This window comes from Pleurodeles waltl, chromosome 8 (assembly GCF_031143425.1).
Source record: "Pleurodeles waltl isolate 20211129_DDA chromosome 8, aPleWal1.hap1.20221129, whole genome shotgun sequence".
Taxonomy (NCBI): domain Eukaryota; kingdom Metazoa; phylum Chordata; class Amphibia; order Caudata; family Salamandridae; genus Pleurodeles; species Pleurodeles waltl.
In genome coordinates, this window is record NC_090447.1 from 120,089,715 (window position 1) to 120,108,939 (window position 19,225).

Below are 19,225 nucleotides of genomic sequence, written 5' to 3' on the forward strand. Positions count from 1 at the left end.
AGCATTCAGGAAAAAATAAAAGCATCAAGATAACTATGGTGATTAATGTACCTGCTGGAAAGAGATGGGAGTTTTGTCTAGTGGCAGTTTTCACTCATCTAAGGTAGCACTGATGGTTAGTATGCCTGCTACAAAGAACGTGTATCAAAGAACAGTATTTTATGTACTTAGCACAGTGGGTTACTGCTTTTGTCACAGAGATTCTTTTGTTACTGTGAAGTTCATACATGGCACAAATTAGAAAGTTGTTTTTTCCCCCAGTCTTTCGTTATCCTTATGCTGCTAAAAAAGGTTTGCTTGCGCAGAAATACATTCTTATTATTAAAGTCAATGCTAACTACTGTGTTGTGTTCTGAATACTGAGTTTATGCTTCTGCAGACCAAGCAATCTTAGAAAATGCATACAAGTGTGAATGACCTGTAAAGTGCTCCGACACCCTACACTGGGATAAGAGGTGCTATAAAACAAATGAATTACCTGTGATAGAGAGTCTATAGAGATATGAGAGGTCTGTTTGGTTTTACTTCCTTTCCCCACCACATATTTATGTGAAAAAAAAATCTCAGATCTAATGTAGCTAAAAAATATAAGCAGAAATCGCTTGGGAAATGTAGAATCTGACCTGAGTATTCAACTTTCCTTAATAAAAACCAAACATTGAAATTGAGATGCAGCATCAATCTTCCCATTAAAATGTTTCGATTTTTGCTTATTTTTTCAATATATAAAATAATTATGTCTTTAGCATTTCGATTATTTGCTTGGTGTGTACTTGTTTGTGTATTGTTTGCGAATTACTGTTTTAATGTTTGAAATCTAAATCGTACAAATTGTTTGGAGGTCCCGGCTTCCAATAATGATTCAATGGGGATCCTCAGGAGTTAAAAGGTAGGGAACAACTGAAATAGACCTTTTAGTTTCCATATGCACAGTTTTGTCCCAGCAGTTAGCATTACTTTTCTCCACCACGGCCTGCTTATTTTTGGGCACAGCTAAAACGTATTTTACTCAGTATTTGAATATATACTACAGGTCAAAGTGCTGCTCATTTTGAATTAAACCTTTAAGGTTAAACCTTTCAAATTGACATGAAAATCTGAAGTCCTAACTAACACTGATTACAAAGCAATATTTAGAGTCATGTTGGGAAGGATAAAGTATGTGGGAAAAACTAGTGACTGGTGAAACAATTACTTTGCAACCAGTATGATTTTCCATGCTTCCTTTGTAGCTCTGAAAGTGACAATTTTAATTAAGTATCCTTTTTTTAGAAATCATAATTTCATCTACAACTATAATTGAAAGCTGCTTTATTTCACTTTTCTTAGCACAGCATCCTGAAACATATTTTTTCATAAAGGGAGAGAAAGGAAGAGATGGTTGTGTTCAGGGGTTAAGGGGTTCTAATTGTAATAGGATTGCTTCTGAATTCAGTTTCCATATTTGATCATATGTTCATACTATTGATAAAAGCTAGTGAAACACCTCTGAAGTGAGCCTGACGGTTTGCTCCAAATAGGTGCTTGCAATATGAGCACATATGTTCGGAACTATGAGATCTTAAAGGGCTGCCCTTTAAAAACCTATTTCTTCTTGAGGTTGATATGCATCATTTTTAAGCCTTAACAATAAAAGCACTCTTCAATATTCAAAATAACCACAAACCCTCAGGCAGCTACCAAACGCTCTCCAGATCCAACTCTCTCTGTTTTTTGTTTTTTTACAGAACAGGTGTGTAAGGAAATGCCTCCTTGGCATGGTTGGCCCCTGACTTTTTGCCTTTGCTGATGCTATGTTTACAATTGAAAGTGTGCTGAGGCCTGCTAACCAGGCCCCAGCACCAGTGTTCTTTCCCTAACCTGTACTTTTGTATCCACAATTGGCAGACCCTGGCATCCAGATAAGTCCCTTGTAACTGGTACTTCTAGTACCAAGGGCCCTGATGCCAAGGAAGGTCTCTAAGGGCTGCAGCATGTCTTATGCCACCCTGGAGACCTCTCACTCAGCACAGACACCCTGCTTGCCAGCTTGTGTGTACTAGTGAGGACAAAACGAGTAAGTCGACATGGCACTCCCCTCAGGGTGCCATGCCAGCCTCTCACTGCCTATGCAGTATAGGTAAGACACCCCTCTAGCAGGCCTTACAGCCCTAAGGCAGGGTGCACTATACCATGGGTGAGGGTACCAGTGCATGAGCATGGTACCCCTACAGTGTCTAAACAAACCCTTAGACATTGTAAGTGCAGGGTAGCCATAAGAGTATATGGTCTGGGAGTCTGTCAAACACGAACTCCACAGCACCATAATGGCTACACTGAAAACTGGGAAGTTTGGTATCAAACTTCTCAGCACAATAAATGCACACTGATGCCAGTGTACATTTTATTGAAAAATACACCACAGAGGGCACCTTAGAGGTGCCCCCTGAAACTTAACCGACTATCTGTGTAGGCTGACTAGTTTTAGCAGCCTGCCACAAACCGAGACATGTTGCTGGCCCCATGGGGAGAGTGCCTTTGTCACTCTGAGGCCAGTAACAAAGCCTGCACTGGGTGGAGATGCTAACACCTCTCCCAGGCAGGAATTGTCACACCTGGCGGTGAGCCTCAAAGGCTCACCTCCTTTGTGCCAACCCAGCAGGACACTCCAGCTAGTGGAGTTGCCCGCCCCCTCCGGCCAGGCCCCACTTTTGGCGGCAAGGCCGGAGAAAATAATGAGAAAAACAAGGAGGAGTCACTGGCCAGTCAGGACAGCCCCTAAGGTGTCCTGAGCTGAAGTGACTCTAACTTTTAGAAATCCTCCATCTTGCAGATGGAGGATTCCCCCAATAGGGTTAGGATTGTGACCCCCTCCCCTTGGGAGGAGGCACAAAGAGGGTGTACCCACCCTCAGGGCTAGTAGCCATTGGCTACTAACCCCCCAGACCTAAACACGCCCTTAAATTTAGTATTTAAGGGCTACCCTGAACCCTAGAAAATTAGATTCCTGTAACTACAAGAAGAAGGACTGCCTAGCTGAAAACCCCTGCAGCGGAAGACCAGAAGACGACAACTGCCTTGGCTCCAGAAACTCACCGGCCTGTCTCCTGCCTTCCAAAGATCCTGCTCCAGCGACGCCTTCCAAAGGGACCAGCGACCTCGACATCCTCTGAGGACTGCCCCTGCTTCGAAAAGACAAGAAACTCCCGAGGACAGCGGACCTGCTCCAAGAAAAGCTGCAACTTTGTTTCCAGCAGCTCCAAAGAACCCTGCAAGCTCCCCGCAAGAAGCGTGAGACTTGCAACACTGCACCCGGCGACCCCGACTCGGCTGGTGGCGATCCAACACCTCAGGAGGGACCCCAAGACTACTCTAAGACTGTGAGTACAAAAACCTGTCCCCCCTGAGCCCCCACAGCGCCGCCTGCAGAGGGAATCCCGAGGCTTCCCCTGACCGCGACTCTTTGAACCGAAAGTCCCGACACCTGGGAGAGACCCTGCACCCGCAGCCCCCAGGACCTGAAGGACCGGACTTTCACTGGAGGAGTGACCCCCAGGAGTCCCTCTCCCTTGACCAAGTGGAGGTTTCCCCGAGGAACCCCCCCCTTGCCTGCCTGCAGCGCTAAAGAGATCCCTAGATCTCCCATTGACTTCCGTTACAAACCCGACGCTTGTTTCTACACTGCACCCGGCCGCCCCCGCGCTGCTGAGGGTGAAATTTCTGTGTGGGCTTGTGTCCCCCCCGGTGCCCTACAAAACCCCTCTGGTCTGCCCTCCGAAGACGCGGGTACTTACCTGCAAGCAGACCGGAACCGGGGCACCCCCTTCTCTCCATTCTAGCCTATGTGTTTTGGGCACCACTTTGAACTCTGCACCTGACCGGCCCTGAGCTGCTGGTGTGGTGACTTTGGGGTTGCTCTGAACCCCCAACGGTGGGCTACCTTGGACCAAGAACTGAACCCTGTAAGTGTCTTACTTACCTGGTAAAACTAACAAAAACTTACCTCCCCCAGGAACTGTGAAAATTGCACTGAGTCCACTTTTAAAACAGCTATTTGTCAATAACTTGTAAAGTATACATGCAATTTTTATGATTTGAAGTTCCTAAAGTACTTACCTGCAATACCTTTCGAATGAGATATTACATGTAGAATTTGAACCTGTGGTTCTTAAAATAAACTAAGAAAAGATATTTTTCTATATAAAAACCTATTGGCTGGATTTGTCTCTGAGTGTGTGTACCTCATTTATTGTCTTGTGTATGTGCAACAAATGCTTAACACTACTCCTTGGATAAGCCTACTGCTCGACCACACTACCACAAAATAGAGCATTAGTATTATCTATTTTTACCACTATTTTACCTCTAAGGGGAACCCTTGGACTCTGTGCATGCTATTCCTTACTTTGAAATAGCACATACAGAGCCAACTTCCTACATTGGGGATCAGCGGTGGGGTACAAGACTTTGCATTTGCTGGACTACTCAGCCAATACCTGATCACACGACAAATTCCAAAATTGTCATTAGAAATTGATTTTTGCAATTTGAAAATTTTTCTAAATTCTTAAAAGACCTGCTAGGGCCTTGTGTTAGATCCTGTTTAGCATTTCTTTTAGAGTTTAAAAGTTTGTAAAAGTTTGAATTAGATTCTAGAACCAGTTGTAGATTCTTAAAAAGTATTCCAACTTTTAGAAGCAAAATGTCTAGCACAGATGTGACTGTGGTGGAACTCGACACCACACCTTACCTCCATCTTAAGATGAGGGAGCTAAGGTCACTCTGTAAAATAAAGAAAATAACAATGGGCCCCAAACCTACCAAAATACAGCTCCAGGAGCTTTTGGCAGAGTTTGAAAAGGCCAACCCCTCTGAGGGTGGCAACTCAGAGGAAGAGGATAGTGACTTGGAGGACAATTCCCCCCTACCAGTCCTATCTAGGGAGAACAGGGTCCCTCAAACCCTGACTCCTAAAATAATAGTCAGAGATGCTGGTTCCCTCACAGGAGAGACCAACACCTCTGAAATCACTGAGGATAGCCCCAGTGAAGAGGACATCCAGTTAGCCAGGATGGCCAAAAGATTGGCTTTGGAAAGACAGATCCTAGCCATAGAGAGGGAAAGACAAGAGATGGGCCTAGGACCCATCAATGGTGGCAGCAACATAAATAGGGTCAGAGATTCTCCTGACATGTTGAAAATCCCTAAAGGGATTGTAACTAAATATGAAGATGGTGATGACATCACCAAATGGTTCACAGCTTTTGAGAGGGCTTGTGTAACCAGAAAAGTGAACAGATCTCACTGGGGTGCTCTCCTTTGGGAAATGTTCACAGGAAAGTGTAGGGATAGACTCCTCACACTCTCTGGACAAGATGCAGAATCTTATGACCTCATGAAGGGTACCCTGATTGAGGGCTTTGGATTCTCCACTGAGGAGTATAGGATTAGATTCAGGGGGGCTCAAAAATCCTCGAGCCAGACCTGGGTTGACTTTGTAGACTACTCAGTGAAAACACTAGATGGTTGGATTCAAGGCAGTGGTGTAAGTAATTATGATGGGCTGTACAATTTATTTGTGAAAGAACACCTGTTAAGTAATTGTTTCAATGATAAACTGCATCAGCATCTGGTAGACCTAGGACCAATTTCTCCCCAAGAATTGGGAAAGAAGGCGGACCATTGGGTCAAGACAAGGGTGTCCAAGACTTCAACAGGGGGTGACCAAAAGAAAGGGGTCACAAAGACTCCCCAGGGGAAGGGTGATGAGACAGCCAAAACTAAAAATAGTAAAGAGTCTTCTACAGGCCCCCAAAAACCTGCACAGGAGGGTGGGCCCAGAGCCTCTTCACAAAACAATGGGTACAAGGGTAAAAACTTTGATCCCAAAAAGGCCTGGTGTCATAGCTGTAAACAGCATGGACACCAAACTGGAGACAAGGCCTGTCCCAAGAAAGGTTCCACTCCAAACTCCCATCCAGGTAACACTGGTATGGCTAGTCTCCAAGTGGGATCAACAGTGTGCCCAGAGCAAATCAGGGTCCACACTGAAGCTACTCTAGTTTCTGAGGGTGGGGTGGATTTAGCCACACTAGCTGTCTGGCCGCCTAACATGCAAAAATACAGACAGCAACTCTTAATTAATGGGACTAGAATAGAGGGCCTGAGGGATACAGGTGCCAGTGTCACCATGGTGACAGAGAAACTGGTTTCCCCTGGCCAATACCTGACTGGAAAAACTTACACAGTCACCAACGCTGACAATCAGAGAAAAGTACATCCCATGGCAATGGTTACTTTAGAATGGGGAGGGGTCAATGGCCTGAAACAGGTGGTGGTCTCCTCAAATATCCCAGTGGACTGTCTGCTTGGAAATGACCTGGAGTCCTCAGCATGGGCTGAGGTAGAGCTAAAAACCCATGCAGCAATGCTGGGTATCCCTGAACTGGTGTGTGTGAAAACAAGAGCACAGTGCAAGGCACAGGGTGAACAAGTAGAGCTGGAGTCTGGAAGAATGGCCCAGCCTACCAAGAGAACAGGAAAGTCAGTTGGGAGACCAACTGCAACACAGCAAAAGAAAGGGAACCTCTCTTCTCAGGAAGAAGTTCTGCCCTCTGAGGGAACTGAGCCTTTGGAGCTTGAACCTTATCAGGTTGAGCTCTTAGGCCCAGGGGGACCCTCAAGGGAGGAGCTGTGTAAGGGACAAGAAACCTGTCCCTCTCTTGAAGGCCTTAGGCAGCAAGCTGCTGAAGAGTCCAAAGGCAAGAAAAATGGAACGCATAGGGTCTATTGGGAAGATGGACTCCTGTACACTGAGGCCAGAGACCCCAAACCTGGTGCCACTAGGAGAGTGGTAGTGCCTCAGCTGTTCAGAGAGTTCATCCTAACATTGGCCCATGACATTCCCCTTGCTGGACATTTGGGACAAACCAAGACGTGGGAGAGGTTAGTCAACCACTTCTACTGGCCCAATATGTCCAACATGGTTAAGGAGTTTTGCCTCTCCTGCCCCACCTGTCAAGCCAGTGGTAAGACAGGTGGGCATCCAAAGGCCCCCCTCATTCCACTTCCAGTGGTGGGGGTGCCCTTTGAAAGAGTGGGTGTGGACATAGTTGGTCCACTAGAACCTCCCACAGCCTCAGGAAATATGTATATCCTGGTAGTAGTGGATCATGCTACCAGGTATCCTGAAGCTATTCCCCTTAGGTCGACTACTGCCCCTGCAGTAGCCAAGGCCCTCATTGGTATCTTTACCAGAGTGGGTTTCCCTAAGGAGGTGGTGTCTGACAGAGGTACCAACTTCATGTCAGCATACCTAAAGCACATGTGGAATGAGTGTGGAGTGACTTATAAATTCACTACACCATACCATCCACAAACTAATGGCTTGGTTGAGAGATTCAACAAGACATTAAAAGGCATGATCATGGGGCTCCCAGAAAAACTCAAAAGGAGATGGGATGTCCTCTTGCCATGCCTGCTTTTCGCTTACAGAGAGGTGCCACAGAAGGGAGTAGGATTCTCACCCTTTGAACTTCTGTTTGGTCATCCTGTAAGGGGACCACTTGCCCTTGTTAAAGAAGGCTGGGAGAGACCTCTCCATGAGCCTAAACAGGACATAGTGGACTATGTACTTGGCCTTCGCTCTAGAATGGCAGAGTACATGGAAAAGGCAACCAAAAACCTTGAGGCCAGCCAACAGCTCCAGAAGTTTTGGTATGACCAAAAGGCTGCACTGGTTGAGTTCCAACCAGGGCAGAAAGTCTGGGTTCTGGAGCCTGTGGCTCCCAGGGCACTCCAGGACAAATGGAGTGGCCCTTACCCAGTACTGGAGAGGAAGAGTCAGGTCACCTACTTGGTGGACCTGGGCACAAGCAGGAGCCCCAAGAGGGTGATCCATGTAAACCGCCTTAAGCTCTTCCACAACAGGGCTGATGTCAATCTGTTGATGGTAACAGATGAGGATCAGGAGGCAGAGAGTGAACCTCTCCCTGATCTTCTGTCATCAGACCCAAAAGATGGTACAGTAGATGGAGTGATCTACTCAGACACCCTCTCTGGCCAACAGCAAGCTGATTGTAGGAGAGTCCTACAACAGTTTCCTGAACTCTTCTCCTTAACCCCTGGTCAGACACACCTGTGTACCCATGATGTGGACACAGGAGACAGCATGCCTGTCAAGAACAAAATCTTTAGACAATCTGACCATGTTAAAGAAAGCATCAAGGTGGAAGTCCACAAGATGCTGGAATTGGGAGTAATTGAGCGCTCTGACAGCCCCTGGGCTAGCCCAGTGGTCTTAGTCCCCAAACCTCACACCAAAGATGGAAAGAAAGAGATGAGGTTTTGTGTGGACTACAGAGGGCTCAATTCTGTCACCAAGACAGATGCCCATCCAATTCCAAGAGCTGATGAGCTCATTGATAAATTAGGTGCTGCCAAATTTCTAAGTACCTTTGACTTGACAGCAGGGTACTGGCAAATAAAAATGGCACCTGGAGCAAAAGAAAAGACAGCATTCTCCACACCTGATGGGCATTATCAGTTTACTGTTATGCCCTTTGGTTTAAAGAATGCCCCTGCCACCTTCCAAAGGTTGGTGAATCAAGTCCTTGCTTGCTTGGAGTCCTTTAGCACAGCTTATCTTGATGATATTGCTGTCTTTAGCTCCACCTGGCAGGATCACCTGGTCCACCTGAGGAAGGTTTTGAAGGCTCTGCAATCTGCAGGCCTCTCTATCAAGGCATCCAAATGCCAGATAGGGCAGGGAACTGTGGTTTACTTGGGCCACCTTGTAGGTGGAGGCCAAGTTCAGCCACTCCAACCCAAGATCCAGACTATTCTGGACTGGGTAGCTCCAAAAACCCAGACTCAAGTCAGGGCATTCCTTGGCTTGACTGGGTATTACAGGAGGTTTGTGAAGGGATATGGATCCATTGTGACAGCCCTCACTGAACTCACCTCCAAGAAAATGCCCAAGAAAGTAAACTGGACTGTGGAATGCCAACAGGCCTTTGACACCCTGAAACAGGCAATGTGCTCAGCACCAGTTCTCAAAGCTCCAGATTATTCTAAGCAGTTCATTGTGCAGACTGATGCCTCTGAACATGGGATAGGGGCAGTTTTGTCCCAAACAAATGATGATGGCCTTGACCAGCCTGTTGCTTTCATTAGCAGGAGGTTACTCCCCAGGGAGCAGCGTTGGAGTGCCATTGAGAGGGAGGCCTTTGCTGTGGTTTGGTCCCTGAAGAAGCTGAGACCATACCTCTTTGGGACTCACTTCCTAGTTCAAACTGACCACAGACCTCTCAAATGGCTGATGCAAATGAAAGGTGAAAATCCTAAACTGTTGAGGTGGTCCATCTCCCTACAGGGAATGGACTTTATAGTGGAACACAGACCTGGGACTGCCCATGCCAATGCAGATGGCCTTTCCAGGTTCTTCCACTTAGAAAATGAAGACTCTCTTGGGAAAGGTTAGTCTCATCCTCTTTCGTTTGGGGGGGGGTTGTGTAAGGAAATGCCTCCTTGGCATGGTTGCCCCCTGACTTTTTGCCTTTGCTGATGCTATGTTTACAATTGAAAGTGTGCTGAGGCCTGCTAACCAGGCCCCAGCACCAGTGTTCTTTCCCTAACCTGTACTTTTGTATCCACAATTGGCAGACCCTGGCATCCAGATAAGTCCCTTGTAACTGGTACTTCTAGTACCAAGGGCCCTGATGCCAAGGAAGGTCTCTAAGGGCTGCAGCATGTCTTATGCCACCCTGGAGACCTCTCACTCAGCACAGACACCCTGCTTGCCAGCTTGTGTGTACTAGTGAGGACAAAACGAGTAAGTCGACATGGCACTCCCCTCAGGGTGCCATGCCAGCCTCTCACTGCCTATGCAGTATAGGTAAGACACCCCTCTAGCAGGCCTTACAGCCCTAAGGCAGGGTGCACTATACCATGGGTGAGGGTACCAGTGCATGAGCATGGTACCCCTACAGTGTCTAAACAAACCCTTAGACATTGTAAGTGCAGGGTAGCCATAAGAGTATATGGTCTGGGAGTCTGTCAAACACGAACTCCACAGCACCATAATGGCTACACTGAAAACTGGGAAGTTTGGTATCAAACTTCTCAGCACAATAAATGCACACTGATGCCAGTGTACATTTTATTGAAAAATACACCACAGAGGGCACCTTAGAGGTGCCCCCTGAAACTTAACCGACTATCTGTGTAGGCTGACTAGTTTTAGCAGCCTGCCACAAACCGAGACATGTTGCTGGCCCCATGGGGAGAGTGCCTTTGTCACTCTGAGGCCAGTAACAAAGCCTGCACTGGGTGGAGATGCTAACACCTCTCCCAGGCAGGAATTGTCACACCTGGCGGTGAGCCTCAAAGGCTCACCTCCTTTGTGCCAACCCAGCAGGACACTCCAGCTAGTGGAGTTGCCCCCCCCCTCCGGCCAGGCCCCACTTTTGGCGGCAAGGCCGGAGAAAATAATGAGAAAAACAAGGAGGAGTCACTGGCCAGTCAGGACAGCCCCTAAGGTGTCCTGAGCTGAAGTGACTCTAACTTTTAGAAATCCTCCATCTTGCAGATGGAGGATTCCCCCAATAGGGTTAGGATTGTGACCCCCTCCCCTTGGGAGGAGGCACAAAGAGGGTGTACCCACCCTCAGGGCTAGTAGCCATTGGCTACTAACCCCCCAGACCTAAACACGCCCTTAAATTTAGTATTTAAGGGCTACCCTGAACCCTAGAAAATTAGATTCCTGTAACTACAAGAAGAAGGACTGCCTAGCTGAAAACCCCTGCAGCGGAAGACCAGAAGACGACAACTGCCTTGGCTCCAGAAACTCACCGGCCTGTCTCCTGCCTTCCAAAGATCCTGCTCCAGCGACGCCTTCCAAAGGGACCAGCGACCTCGACATCCTCTGAGGACTGCCCCTGCTTCGAAAAGACAAGAAACTCCCGAGGACAGCGGACCTGCTCCAAGAAAAGCTGCAACTTTGTTTCCAGCAGCTCCAAAGAACCCTGCAAGCTCCCCGCAAGAAGCGTGAGACTTGCAACACTGCACCCGGCGACCCCGACTCGGCTGGTGGCGATCCAACACCTCAGGAGGGACCCCAAGACTACTCTAAGACTGTGAGTACAAAAACCTGTCCCCCCTGAGCCCCCACAGCGCCGCCTGCAGAGGGAATCCCGAGGCTTCCCCTGACCGCGACTCTTTGAACCTAAAGTCCCGACACCTGGGAGAGACCCTGCACCCGCAGCCCCCAGGACCTGAAGGACCGGACTTTCACTGGAGGAGTGACCCCCAGGAGTCCCTCTCCCTTGACCAAGTGGAGGTTTCCCCGAGGAACCCCCCCCTTGCCTGCCTGCAGCGCTAAAGAGATCCCTAGATCTCCCATTGACTTCCGTTACAAACCCGACGCTTGTTTCTACACTGCACCCGGCTGCCCCCGCGCTGCTGAGGGTGAAATTTCTGTGTGGGCTTGTGTCCCCCCCGGTGCCCTACAAAACCCCTCTGGTCTGCCCTCCGAAGACGCGGGTACTTACCTGCAAGCAGACCGGAACCGGGGCACCCCCTTCTCTCCATTCTAGCCTATGTGTTTTGGGCACCACTTTGAACTCTGCACCTGACCGGCCCTGAGCTGCTGGTGTGGTGACTTTGGGGTTGCTCTGAACCCCCAACGGTGGGCTACCTTGGACCAAGAACTGAACCCTGTAAGTGTCTTACTTACCTGGTAAAACTAACAAAAACTTACCTCCCCAGGAACTGTGAAAATTGCACTAAGTGTCCACTTTTAAAACAGCTATTTGTCAATAACTTGTAAAGTATACATGCAATTTTTATGATTTGAAGTTCCTAAAGTACTTACCTGCAATACCTTTCGAATGAGATATTACATGTAGAATTTGAACCTGTGGTTCTTAAAATAAACTAAGAAAAGATATTTTTCTATATAAAAACCTATTGGCTGGATTTGTCTCTGAGTGTGTGTACCTCATTTATTGTCTTGTGTATGTGCAACAAATGCTTAACACTACTCCTTGGATAAGCCTACTGCTCGACCACACTACCACAAAATAGAGCATTAGTATTATCTATTTTTACCACTATTTTACCTCTAAGGGGAACCCTTGGACTCTGTGCATGCTATTCCTTACTTTGAAATAGCACATACAGAGCCAACTTCCTACAAGGTGTTTGCAAAATTGTCCTTTTTTAGGGTTAGTGTCAGAATGTGAAATAATATATCGCGAATGAGATTATGCTAAAACATCATTCTCCTCCTTGATAGACCAGAAGCCTCGTTCCCCTCCTTCAAGAGCACCAGTTCTGAAGCATCTATAAGTACCTTCAGTCTAAGGGATCCAGCAATATTTCGGTTTCCTAAAAATTCTGCTATTGAATACATCTGCACTTGTAGTGTTGAGAGCTCACCTGTTAAGCAAGGCTTCTTATCTTCTCTTTCTCCTGTGACCTTTTACAATCTCCCTTCTCCCTACTCTCCCCTTAAGTTACTATTCATTCGAGTGGGTGTATGTGCGATGCTAAGCCTCACCAATGCAAATGGTGATTAACTTTTGAATGCAAAATGGGTGGGAATAGCACAAACACTGCTCAAGTTTGATGTGAACCCAAATGTACAAAATTAGCATGTATGTTTGTATGTATGTGGTATTTCTATACTGCAAATCCAGTCAAAAGGCAGTAGAGTGCTGTGCAGGGTCATAGACCAGCATAACATCAACAATAAGAGAAGTAGCTAGTTTGCAAACTGTTGATGCACTGTGATGTGATGTACTTTAAAGAGGTGCATCTTCAACTCTTTCCTCAATTGCAGCAGCACTAGGGTGGTCCTGATGGATAGTGGGAAATTGTTCCAGATCCTTGGTGCATAGATGGAAAAGCCCCGCTGCCTTTTTTTCCTTTCTTTTTACCTGTCTTAGTCTGTGTTGAGAGCCACCAGAGATGATTTGCTTGTCTGCAAGAAAAGCGTGGATGCTGGTTATGATGGCTTTGTAAATGATGGGGCGGATGGGTTGGTGCATTTAGTAGCTTACTTTGGAATCATAGTGTCAAAATAAATCCCCAGCTCTGGAGAATTCACTGCAGTCCTGCTCTGTCCAATTTTAGTAAATCTGGGAATCTGTCTAGCACTTATGTTTGAGATTTGCACTATTTTCCTACAGGGAATTTGATAATGCCTCTGATCTCTACTAGAATGAATTAGTATGTGATGGCATTAAACTCTAATTCCTCCCTTTGCCAATATTCAGAATACAACATTCTACCAAATTGATTAATGTAACTACTGTACCTTTTTATATGCATATATATGTATATGCGTATATACAGGGCCAGCTTTAGTGCTGGTGGCACCCTGTGCAACAGTTTTTTTTGGCACCCCCACCCCATGACCACCTCCTTGGATTCCCTCACTACCACCCAGCAAATGTGCCCCTCATCTCTTTATTGCCTACCTGTCACATACATTCATTTGTTTTAAAAGCGGTTGTAAAGGCTGGCTTTACTAATCCACTCAGCTATCCACATAAAATATAGGTCCATATTTAAGAGCCTCTAGCACTATTCTAACACCACATTAGCATAATTTTTTATGCTAATGTGGCCTTAGAAGGCCAAAAACGCTGCGGATATTTACAAAGTAGCGCCAAGCATGCATTGCACCACTTTGTTACCTTTTGCACTACATTATGCCTGTGCCAGGCATAATGTGTGCAAATGGGGCGTTCCTCCATTAAGGGGGTTGAAAAAATGGCGCAAGGAAATTTACCAGATTTCCTTGCATCATTTTTTTCAGCACTTTTGACGCCTGCTCAGAGCAGACGTTAAAAGGGGGCATGCCATTAAATACAATGGGCCCCTATGTACTCTGCAGGAGTAGCACCAAAGTTATGGCACTACTCCTGCAGAGTACATCAATAGTGTCAAAACATTTATGCTATTGCCCCTACCCTGCTCCATGGTGCACCGTATTTTAAATACAACGCACACATGGTGGTGGTAGGGGGGCTTTAAAGGGCAAAAGATAGTGGCGCTGAACTGTGTGCAGAGCCACTTTTCTTAAATATGCCCCATAGTTCTGTTCTTTGCAGCAGGCACATTAACCCTCTATGCTACTTTATGACAAGTCAAAGCTGCCACTAGACAAAATTCCCATCTCACTCCCTAGCAGGAACATTAATCAGAGGAGTTATCTTGACATTTTAATTGCTTCCTGAAAGCTGGACGCACAAGAAACTTTTCAGGACGTCCTTTTAAATCGCAAGCTTCTAAGATATTGCTAAACACAGCGCCCCCCCAATCCAGGTCAGCACCCGGTGCAACTGCACCGCCCTAAAGCCGGCCCTGCGTATATATGTATGTCTGTATGTATGTGGTATTTGTATAGTGAAAATGTAGCAAAAATGCAACGTAGTTTTGTACAGGATCAAATTCAAGGATATATGCCCTCATTCTGACCTTGGCGGGCCGCGGAGGCCGCCCGCCAAAGTCCCGCCGGCAGAATACCGCTGCGCGGTCAAAAGACCGCTGCGGTTATTCTGAGTTTCCCGCTGGGCTGGCGGGCGACCGCCAGAAGGCCGCCCGCCAGCCCAGCGGGAAACACCCTTCTATGAGGATGCCGGCTCCGAATGGAGCCGGCGGAGTGGAAGGGGTGCGACGGGTACAGTTGCACCCGTCGCGATTTTCAGTGTCTGCATGGCAGACACTGAAAATCTTTGTGGGGCCCTGTTATGGGGGCCCCTGCAGTGCCCATGCCATTGGCATGGGCACTGCATGGGCCCCCAGGGGCCCCACGACACCCCATACCGCCATCCTCCTCCTGGCGGGCAAAACCGCCAGGAACAGGATGGCGGTATGGGGCTCGGAATCCCCATGGAGGATTCCCCAGGGCAGCGGGAAACCGGCGGTGCACCGCCGGTTTTCTCTTTCTGACCGCGGCTGTACCGCCGCGGTCAGAATGCCCATGGGAGCACCGCCAGCCTGTTGGCGGTGCTCCCGCGGTCGTTGGCCCTGGCGGTTTTTACCGCCAGGGTCAGAATGACTCCCATAGTCAGCAAGTGACTGGAGAGTTGTTAGTACATAATGATGTTATGTTCCTTAAACAGGTGTATCATGAACCATTCCTGAATTCGAACAGAGTTAAGAAACTCCTGATGGATACAGGGATCTTATTCAATATACTGTGTGCATATTACACTTGAGTTCCAAATAGTGATTGTGTCCTGGCTACAGGCGCACCAAGCGCTTGTCATCGAAGACCTTGTCAGGCAGGTAAGTGGAGAGCAAGCCGTGGTGGCTTTGTAGATGATGCATCTAGTTTGGATGATAGGGCATGCTGGCCATCGCTGCCTGTGGAGTTCCTTCGTAGTGTGGATGATATGATCATATTTCTTCAGGCCCTGGATGAGGCGTGCTGTAGTGTGTAGGATGCCCTTGAATGAGGCCAGTAGAGAGTTTGGGAGGTCATTAAGCAGGATGTTTCTAACATGTGAGTATGAGGTCTTATACAGCAGTTATGAAGTAGCTCGCTGGAAGGAATGGTTTCACTTACTTCAATAGAGAGAACCGGTGCAGGTAATATTTTTGTTTCCCTTGTTTCCTTGGCAATGTATATCTTGAGACCGTGGCTGTTGTCCAGTCTAAATTCAAGTGACTTGGCATTGGGTAGAATTGGGGTACAACCAGGAGCAGCTCGTGGTGCTAAATAGGGGCAAGCGGGCGCGGGCGGATGTGGATGTGGGGGGGATCAATTAAAAAAACGTACCTCTAACCTCGCCGCCGCTGTCACCACCTGATAGGCTGGAGGCACAGGCTCCCAGCCTGACCTGCGGCCAATCCTGACACTGCTCAGAGCAGCATTAGGATTGGCTGTGAGCACCCAGCCAGGGCGCTCCGAGGCAGACTGGGAGCCTCGGCCTGTTCTCTCCAGCCCCGCAACACAGTCCCGGGCTGGAGAGAGCCTACTGCACATGTGTGTTTGGCCGACCCGAGACAGCGAGCCGGCCAAACATACATGGTGAGTGCACAGCACTCCCCATCAGTGCTCGCCACAGCCTGCGGCCCCGCCCCTTATATTTATTATCTTTTTTTGGTCAAAGGTTTGCACCCGCTGCTGCTGGGCGAAGCTCCTCTGCCTTAGCGGAGGAGCCGCTCCTGGGTAGAAAGCTGTTGATGTTGAAGATTCACCTGTTTCCCTTCAGCTGAGCCTTAGCTGGCTTCTCCATCGGAAACCTTTGTCACCACTGGACGCCAGCACTGAATGTCACAAGGCTCACCCCATAGCGCCTTGAGACCCGCATAGCGCCTTGAGACCCGCACGGGTGAGTAGCACGCTTTATAAATGTTAATGATTTGATTTGATTTAATTTGATTTAAGGCAAGTCTGTCGACATTTATTTTTCCTAATTTGTCCGCATACAAGGCGTGCAAAGTATAATGGGTCCATTTGGAAAAGAGGAAACTCCCAGCAGATCAGAGACATTCGTTTTGTGCTTCACAGAAACAAAAGAAATGGCTGATCTGATCTAATGTAGCAATCTACCCGCAGGAGTCTCTTGTATGACACTTTCACCAAAAGAGCAGAGATCGTTTTTCAAAAAGATCCCAGCCAAGCCAGTGTGGGTCCGTAAATGGAATGGGCGGAGGGGAGTGGGGGGGGGTGGGTGTTTTGTTCCTGGCAGGGATGGCAGAGTTGGGCATCCGTCGCCTGTAGTAGGTTCGTGGCCCACTACAGGGGATCTAAATGAACACCTTTTAGGTCTAAAACATATTTATTGCTGTCAAATAAAAACTAGTGGGAAAAGACAGCGAATGAGAATAGGACGACAAAATGCAAATTTTTATATCAAACGAACTCAAATAATACATGGTTGGCTACAGAGCAAAAGTCAGCAACATTATATCGCAGTACCCTATAAGCAGTTTAAAAAATCTACCGTTTCATTGTGCACAATCAGGATGGAGTAGGGAGAGATTATGTTAAAAATCGCAGTATGGGCATTATGCAGATTTCTTGACGCGACTTAAATCTCAAATTCTATAAATGCTATTGGCATTGGACAAAGTACATGGGTGGAAGGTAGGCAGCAAGAAAATTAAATAAATTTAGGACGAAATAGGGACGGTGGAGGGTACCGGTAGCTACTGAGTCCTCCACGGACAATAAAGTGGTTCAGAGAGTGCACGACAGTGAATAAAATCCATATTCATCAAAATGTCATTTGCATGAGCAGAGAATTTAAAGTCCACAACTTTAACCTGTATTTCTTCAATGGTAGCATTAGTTCACACCAATGCTTTGCAATTGTTCGAAAGCTAGCATGAGTGACTGGTGGAATGGTACATTGTTTTAAATGGTTTCCATCTACTACAACTTCTCCAGCTGATTTAACCTTCGGATGTGATCTATAGGTGAGTTACACGGACTAACGCAGCCACCGTACAAATCTGACAGTTTCACTTTCCCTCCCATCCTTCTGAGGTTCATAAAACGAGTATCATTAATTGGCAACACCTGTTGTTATAATGTTGTGCGACTAAAGTGTGAAGTGCTGTTGAAGTACCCAGTGACTATGATTGCGGAAACTCCTCTTACCAAACGGGTATAATGCATGTTTTCGAAAGAGCACACAAGAGAATGGTAGGGAAAGATATTGAGAGAGACTGATGGGAAAAGAGAGCACCAGTTGGAGAAATCACGAGGAAGAGAAAGAAAGAGATTGATGGATAGAGCAGGTTTATACAAGTGCATCTGAGTAAACATAAAAGGAGAACACACGTTATCGTCTACTTGTTCCTTTCCTAAAGCTGATGATTTTGCATTTGCCATTTAAAGGTACTGCAGTTTGTGAATGCTGTTGATGATGAAAGATGGCATTGGTGCAAAGTTCTGTCCCACCACAGATCATCACGATTAATGTTCACTTACAGCTAGGACCAACAATCCCATGAAGACTGAATCTCACTAATAGCCACAAAGCCTCATAATCTCTCAGCCATGGTACCAGTCCAATGTGCAATAGATACTTGGGGGCATATTTATACTCCGTTTGTGCCGAATTTGCGTCGTTTTTTTCGACGCAAATTCGACGCAAAACTAACTCCATATTTATACTTTGGCGTTAGACGCGTCTCGCGCCAAAGTTCATGGAGTTAGCGTCATTTTTTGGTGTGAACACCTTCCTTGCGTTAATGAGATGCAAGGTAGACGTTCCCGTCTTAAAAAATGACTCCCAGGCATGTGCGTGGTATTTATACTCCCGGGCAAAAATGACGCCCGGGAGTGGGCGGGGCAAAAAACCCTGCATTTGCGCCTCTTTTTAACGCCTGGGTCAGGGCAGGCGTTAAGGGACCTGTGGGCTCAGAATGAGCCCAGAGTTGCCCTCCCCTGCCCCCAGGGACACCCCCTGCCACCCTTGCTCACCCCAGGAGGACACCCAAGGATGGAGGGACCCATCCCAGGGAAGAAAAGGTAAGTTGTGGTAAGTATTTTTTGTAAAGAATTTTTGTGGCATAGGGGGGCCTGATTTGTGCCCCCCTACATGCCACTATGCCCAATGACCATGCCCAGGGGACAGAAGTCCCCTGGGCATGGCCATTGGGCAAGGGGGCATGACTCCTGTCTTTGCTAAGACAGGAGTCATGTTAATGGCGTCTGGGCGCCAAAAAAAATGGCGCAATTCGGGTTAAGATGATTTTTTTGCCTCAGCCTGACTTGCCCCATTTTTGGATGCCCAAACGCCATTTTTCCCTACGCCGGCGCTGCCTGGTGTACGTGGTTATTTTTCACGCACACCAGGCAGCGCCGGTCGGCTAACGCCGGCTAACGCCATTCAATAAATACGGCGCCTGCATGGTGCTTCAGAATGGCGTTAGCCGGCGCTAATTTTTTTGGCGCAAAACTGCGTTAGCGCAGTTTTGCGTCAAAAAGTATAAATATGGCCCTTGGCTTTTAAACAAGAAACTTTCCTAAGATTTCTGAGCTGGAACACAGGGTGGCATTACAGTGAGAGCAAAAAATGTTTATAAAGATAAGCAGAACGATTAGGCAGTCATCCATTGTCTGATGATCTCGTGTACAAAGACTCCTGCCTTATTTACTGGCACAGGATAGAAGTGAATTTTCCTAGCGCAGTTTTTCCCAACATGTGGTCCGGGGACTCATGGGGGTCTGTGAAGCCTCCTCAGGGGGTCCTCGACTGCTTGGAAAATTAAATAATTT